Below are 7,694 nucleotides of genomic sequence, written 5' to 3' on the forward strand. Positions count from 1 at the left end.
AAAAATCTAAAATGGCCAGCCTAGTTAGTAACTTTAAATTTTTGAAAGGATGGATGGCCAGCCTAGTTAGTAACTGAATATGATAAGGAAAGTCGTGTGATGTTCACACCAGATTTTTCTCTTAGGTGTTAACTGTTAATATAACTAGCTCTTGAATTGTCTTCATGCCAGCCTAGTTAGCTTAGTTGGTAGTGCGTCTGCCTTGTAAGCGCTAGGCCGCGGGTTCGATTCCCGCCCGGGGCGGATTTTATCCTGATGGGATAATGTTCGTTCTCGGAACGGCTGGCTTTCTCCTATCCTGTCTTCCTTCTCTCTTCGATTTCGGGACGATAAGACCATAGCAGTTGCAGTTCCCTCTGTCAAACCTTTTTTTTTTTTTAAAAAAAAAAAAAAAAAAACTTTTATGGGAGTTTCGCCCGTCTCTCGCGTATTGAATAAGACATACGCTAGTGCTAAAGCAATAATTAAATCCTGACCCTAGTAATTAACAAATGGTAAACAGAAAACCCTTGTAATTAACCGTGTAAACAGGACATCAATATGTACAATCGCAACTTTAATTAAATAATTAGAGAGAGGAAAAATTTCCTTGTTTTGGTTAATTGCTATTTCCCACAACCTTGGAAGAGGAAGTATAATCTTTCCTGTAAATTTTCATAGTAGTGCCTCCACTGGTCGCTACTCGATAGCCACTCAGTTCTCCTCACGACGCTGAGTGCAATACCAAGCATAGAGCAGAAGAAAATTCGACGCTGCCGGGAATCGAACTGGACCTTTGATGTGATATAACATGTACAGTGTCGTGTCCTTCAGGCCAAATTTTCCGATATTAGTCTCCTGTAAGATGAACTTTACACTGAGAAACTGACTGATGGGGTGCTGCTACAAGCCACAAGTTCAAGGCGACTTTTGGAAGAACTCTATTATTGGATTATTTTCTGATTTAAGTTGTTGGAATCAAGTTGTATTATTTCTCTATCTCTATCAACATGGACCTTCACAAAGTTACTGAGACTCCATCAAGATGCTGTATTATACATATTCAATTATTGTTGAGTTTCCCGATATTTATGTAGAGTTCTATATTAGAGCTCCGAAACCCAGTCACTCCAGTGGGCTGCAAGCACCCTAGTTTCTTCTCAGAAAAGTCCCATCCACTAGTCGAGTTCTATCTTTTGCAGTGAGGCTTGTAGTTTGATGACCTTCTTGTTTTGTTTGTCCACGGGTCGCTTTGATTCGGAACTCAGTCACTCGATCGAGTTTCCGACACCGTAGTTTTTCTCAGACTGAAAAGTCCCAGAGGCTGAAAAGTCCCATGTTACTAGTCGAGTTCTATCTTTTGCAGTGAGGCTTGTAGTTTGATGACCTTCTTGTTTTGTTTGTCCACGGGTCGCTTTGATTCGGAACTCAATCACTCGATTGAGTTTCCGACATCCTAGTGAAAAGTCCCAGGCTACTAGTCGTTTCTGAGTGTGAGGCTTGAAAAGTCCCATCCACTAGTCCAGTTCTATCTTCTGTAATGAGGCTTGTAGTTTGATCACCTTCTTGTTTTGTTTGTCCAAGGGTCGCTTTGATTCGTCCACGCGAAGGTATTTCTCGTCAGCCAAATACCAGGATCGAAGCGCGATGATTTTCTTTTCGTTTGATTCTGAAATTATAGAAAGATTTTATTGTTAGTTTAGCTGGCCTTAGTAGGCGTCCACAACGGAGAACGAAGGCGTCCGACCATCGGCCCTCGCCTAGTACTGACCCAAGAGCAAATAACCAAACCATGCTAATGAATAGAAGTGTCCTCAACGGAGCCTTGACCATAGCTCCGACCCTCACAGAAAGTCAAGAACTTTAGTTGATATTTTTCTGCGATGGTCTCTTGGCGAAAGTCCACGGTCTATGTCTAATTGTCTATGGTAGCCGTTGTGGTCGCGTACTTAGTCCGTTCTAAAGGTATTAATACGAAGGAGTGCTCCTTGGTTAGAAATGCACCAACCTCCTGATCTGGAGTCCACCAATAAATGTATTTTGCTTTCAGAAAATCGACCACTGGAATAATCTGGAAAATCGATTCAATTTCCCAGTGGTCAATTTCCCGAAAGGAAAATACACCTTACCATTGCACCATTGAGGTTTGTTTTGAATTTTCCTTGATTTCAGTATTAGATTAAGGAAAAGTGCCTGTTATTATTTATTACCTATCTATTAAAATACCTAATCAAAAACTCGTTTCAGCAATATTTTGCAAATTTCTATCTCAAACGCGACAATTTTACAATATTAATATTATTATTATTAGGTAGGTAGGTAGGTAGGTACTAGTTTTATTAAATTTACCTTGACAGATTTCTAAGAAATAACTGAGACGATTCCTCCGATCAAGTAAACATTGTCGAGGTAAAATAGAAATCGTGTTGGGAATTGCATAGTATTGCTAAAGCTCGTCCATTTATCGATGTATTTTTCCGGGATGAATCCCAAATCCCAAATGGTCAGTCCGATTTTTATGAATTCGACAAAAAGTACAAGCTACACGTGAAGAATAAGGACAATAAAGATTGCCGATCAGTTTCAGTGCATTACAAATTTTCATCATTAAATAAATAGTTTCTTGAAATTAAATTGATTCCAAGTTCAAGGAAAACCTCAATCCGTGACAAATGGAGTGTGCCTGAAGGGATCTGATGTGTTACAATACTCTCGATCCCAATTATTGGGCCTTTTAGGGCTTCAGGGCCCCCTGCAGATCAAAAGTTTACCAAACTACCAGTATTTTCCGTTACCAGTCATTTCCTGCAGGATTAGTTTAGGATTGCCTTCGAGTTCTTTGGGCAAGATGTCCACGGGGTATTTGGCGAGACAAGCCTCGGTTTTATCTTTGGTGTACAGCTTTATCTGGAAGAGATATAGAAATCAAATAGGATAAGCCGTACTCATAGCGCCAATTGCTGGATCACCCGAGACCAATAGGCAGTTCATATAGACGCTAGTCAACTGACGGATAACCTGGCAGCTATTTCACTAACAGTAATACCCCTTTTAGTTTACATGAGGCCAGTGGGCAGTCCAGCTACTGGCCACTTCTTTGGCAGTCCAGCTAACAAACTGGACTCCAATGGTTTACACGACCCATCCGCATCCGCATACCAATACTGGTCAAAAATGCTGTACCTCAATAACATACATTGTTGAAATTTCCAACTCGACTCGAACCACCAATCTCAGGATCCAAAGTCTGCCGCGCTAACCCATTGACACCCCTGAGTTTGGCGGATTAGTAAAATTAGCTAGCATTACCACAGGGTTCAAAGTACAAAGTTATCCACAAATGGCACAAACATTAGTGGAATTCCAAGAGACAATGTAAAGAGAGATCACTATAATATTTGATGTGAGTAGCACACGTGTGTACGTACCTGCACTGTTTTGATCCAAAGTTTTAAAGCATTAACACTGTTTCGATTAAAAATTTCTAAGAAATAACACTGTTGATCCTAAGCCTTAATAACTTGATAGTAAACACTCAAATACAATTCACCAATTGGCTTCTGTGGTTCGCATTGAATTGAAAGGTAGGAGGACACGACTTATGGACGAAGTTATCGATGTATGGAGTTTTAACTGGAATGAAGTACTGTGTAAAATAAATTGTAAATAAGGTTGAATTTACAAATTACAAACTTAAGCACAAGATAAGTCCCAAGTTATCGATATGAATAAGTTGTAGTTGGAACTTAAGTACGAGATATGTTCGGAGATATCAGGCTGGAATACTTTAATACTCTTATAATGAATTTCAAGTACTGGATTGGATAGGTTTAAATAACATTGGATTAGCATATTCATTACTATAATGGCGATCATAAGCACTGATAGATGGCCAAGTCGGCGTAACCTCTCGTATTTCCTCGATGGCAAACAAAGAATTGGTATTGCTAACATGACTATTGGACTCTTCAGTGCTGGAAAAAAACTGGAAAAAATACCGATAAGGGTACCACAAGTGTCTAGCTGTGGGACTATAAACGGGGAAAACAGCTAACCCTAACCAGCCTTGCTGGCCGTTTTCAAAGGGTTCTATCTGCTTTTAAAGAATAAGCAGAAGTCCTCACGACGGTTGACTGTGGTCCAGGAGGAGCCAATTAAGCATGGTTAGAGACCCACCCATAGAGTTTATAGCAGAAAAGAAGAAAAAATCTTTTTTATTATTCTGCCATCACCATTCGGCTACAGCTTGAGCCGCTGCAACAAGTTTAAGGAGACTTAGGGTGAAAGAACTCTGTTGGGTTATTTCCCCTGATTTAGGGCGTTGGGATCAAGGCGCTTGCCTGGTAAACAGGAGGGAGTGGGTTCAATCCCAGCCGAGGTATGGAATTTCATCCTCAATATAATTTGAGAATTTGACCACAATAATAGTAGTAGCCTACTGCTGGAGTAAAGGGACTTTTCAGTCCTATGCGGGCAGTATAAATAAGCACTATTATTATTATACTAGCTGAATTCCGTCGCTTCGCTCCGGAATCCCGCTAGTTCATCCCGAGGCATGGCCAAACTTACTATACATAGATATGCATTTCAGATTCAGTACCTGCTATTCGTGTGCAGTTTAATAAATAATGATTTTCCTGCTATTTTTTCCTCGCATTATTTTACCGGTGAGACAAACCCGTAAGGTAGGTGCAGCTAGTTATGTACCGTAGTCTACGTAGGAACAGGAATGTTCATCATCAGAACATCGGCAAATCGGTAATGTGCTCACCATGATACACGTCATGCTAATTTCCGAGAAAATTCACATGCGTTTTCTACACACCAGTTTGATGTTAAAGCCAGTTTGTTGTTTTTTTTATGTTTGTTTGTTTTGTTTTTTTTTTTTTTTTTAATTTTTTTTTTTCTTAAACCATTTTTATTTATTTATGATCATAGAGAAGATTGATTTACCATTCAAAAATTCAATTTGTGGGCATATTTTTTTTTTTTTTCCTATTATTTAAATATCAGCGAATAGCTACGTGAGATATTCCCAATTAAAAATCTTCTCCGGCGATTCTAGAAGAGATTCCGATGTGTTTAATTCAAAATGCTCGATCATTCGACCGATTTTATGTTGGGTAAGGTCGACACTTTGATTTATAAATAAAGTGGTAATGGTAACCTCCGCATTCGCATCAAATTTAATGGTCATAGGTACTTGCATGCTTGGGCGAAGTACCTTTGATTTTTTTTTTTTTTTTTAAGGAGAATGCCAAATTGCAGACGAGGATTTTTTTTTTTTTTTTTTTTATGTAGGAAATACAAAATTCCAAACTCAAATATCAAGGAAAAGGTACCTGCATTTCTTCTTCTTCTTCTTTTTTTTAGGAAAATACGAAATTCCAAATTCAAATATCAAGGAAAAAGAGTAGGTGTAAAAGTGTCCTGCAACTTTCGCAATCCTTTTTTTTTTTTTTAAGTAAGTTACGAGGTGAAATCCTCAATAAAATTAAGGTATCGACATTGAAATGGCATTGACCTTGCATTAAAGATGTTTGATAGAGGGAATTGTAACTGCTTATCGTCCCGAAATCGGAAAGAGAGAAAGAAGACAGGATAGGAGAAAGCCAGCCGTTCTGAGAACGAATTCATCTTTGATTGTCCACATAGTTGGCAGACTTGGCTCTATTTTCAATGGCAAAATTGTAGGTATTGAAAATTTCCAATGTCATTTTGTCTCGAATTCTTTTCTCGTGTGTGTACATTTTCCACTAATTCTACTAGGCTTTGTCTTGAGCTATTGGTACGTCACTGGTTATTCCACTAAAACTAGTAAAAAACTAGAATTGACTATCTAGTATCTCTTTATCTACTTCTAGGTGTTTTCCTTTTGACGCTCGTTGTAATTCTGGTCCTTGTTCCTTGTTCGAGCAAAATCAGGGGCGTTCAAAGCCTAACCAGGCCTCGGGGCTGACTCCAACTATGGCCCCCTCCTTGCAACAATGTTTTTCAAACAATAATAGAATAATACTAAGTATAAGTACCAGTAGCTTGTTGTTGGTGGTGCTTTGGTTGGTGTTGTTGTTGTAGCGGCTGAATACTAAACAAAATCGTGCGATTTTTTTTTTTAATTCGGTAAGAAAAATGAAACTATACAGAGTACCTGGAAGCTCTTCGCGGAGCACAGTTTGAGAACCACTGGTGTAGACGTTGCTTTATAGATATTGGAGACGGGACAGGTTTAATGGCAGAGAGTGCCTTGAGCTATGTATACCCCCGTTACGTACCATTGCTTTTGTGAATATGAATTATCCTCAAAATTTGTTCACTCGTGGATTACAGAGATAAGAAGGAGGTATGTGTGTCTGTGTAGTTGTGTACATAACAAGCTCAGAAGTATGTTATTAGATAATTAATTGCATTATTATCAAGGGTATCATGTTTTTGTTTTTTTTTTCCTTTTTTTTTTACTGAAAATTGATTTTGACGTCTTCGAAAAACTGTTGAAATATTCTAACTACCATACAATAGCAATAGAATATAGGTACCTACTCGTGTATCCTGCTTGAATAGGTTCATTAATTAATGAAATGAATTCACTTTTGTCGAAAGGTTCCTTTTTTTTTTACTGAAAATTGATTTTGACGTCTTCGAAAAACTGTTGAAATATTCTAACTACCATAAAATAGCAATAGAATATAGGTACCTACTCGTGTATCCTGCTTGAATAGGTTCATTAATTAATGAAATGAATTCACTTTTGTCGAAAGGTGAAATCAGGATTTTTGATAGATTGGCATAACTACGCGGATATGCATTGATTTATTTCTAGACAAAAAATTACCATTGGAAAATCACGTTGACTTTGGCATTGAAGTTGAAGTGGTGCGTAAATTTGTAAATTACCATATGTAGTGCCAGTAAAGCAGCGCGCACACTCACACATTCCGAAAGTAGTCCGTCGGAAAGTATGCAAGCAGCCACTCTCAGACTGTCTGATTTTTTTTTTTTTTTTTTTTTTTTTAAGAGGTTTTACAGGGGGAACTTTAAACTGTAACTTGCATTATTTTATCGTCCCGAAAATCGAAGAGAGAAGGAAGATAGGATAGGAGAAAGCCAGCCGTTCTGAGAAAGAACATTATCCCATCAGGATAAAATCCGCCCCGGGCGGGAATCAACTCGCGGCCTAAGCGCTTACAAGCAGAACGCGCTACCAACTAAGCTAACCTAGGCTGGCAGCTGTCTGATTGATCTGATTTGTCCGCCTATGTCTGTCAGGCAGTCAGAGTGGTCGCCTAAGGTGTGTACTTAACCTGTAGCTTTTGAGCTGGCTTGACTCTGACCAGCGTCCCCGTAAAGCATGTCTTTGTATTTGAAGTAATCTACTTCTTCAGAGATGAAGTAAAATTCTCTCTTCCGCGCATCATCCTTAGGCGGGCTGTCCTGTCCCCTTTACGCTTTTTTTTTTTTACCCCCTCTGGGGGGTTTTTTTTTGGGAGGCCTTTTTTTGTGTATGGAGTTACCACCCTGCCCTAGATAACTCAAACTTATAAGTGTGATTGGAAAGGCACAAACCCGTGATTGGAAGAGTGGGACGGCGGCCAAAAAAACGTGATTCGAAAGCCACTAGACATTTCTCAAAACTCGATTTTCGTTTGTTCATTCCCTTCTTGAATAAAGACCATCAGGCTGTTGGTGGAATTGTTGTCGAAACCAAAACGTTCCCGATA

At 38.9% G+C, this 7,694-nt stretch overlaps 1 long non-coding RNA gene across 1 annotated transcript; it reads right to left on the reverse strand.

The window, feature by feature from the left end:
- Nucleotides 1-478: 478 nt before the first annotated feature.
- LOC113472198 lies at nucleotides 479-2,906 on the reverse strand. Its single transcript, XR_003394617.1, has 2 exons — nucleotides 2,775-2,906; nucleotides 479-1,648 (listed from the first exon to the last, which is right to left on the reverse strand). It is a non-coding gene; the product is annotated as an uncharacterized LOC113472198 (long non-coding RNA).
- Nucleotides 2,907-7,694: the final 4,788 nt, after the last annotated feature.

The sequence above is a fragment of the Diaphorina citri genome, unplaced genomic scaffold (genome assembly GCF_000475195.1).
Source record: "Diaphorina citri unplaced genomic scaffold, Diaci psyllid genome assembly version 1.1 scaffold4266, whole genome shotgun sequence".
Taxonomy (NCBI): Eukaryota; Metazoa; Arthropoda; class Insecta; order Hemiptera; family Psyllidae; genus Diaphorina; species Diaphorina citri.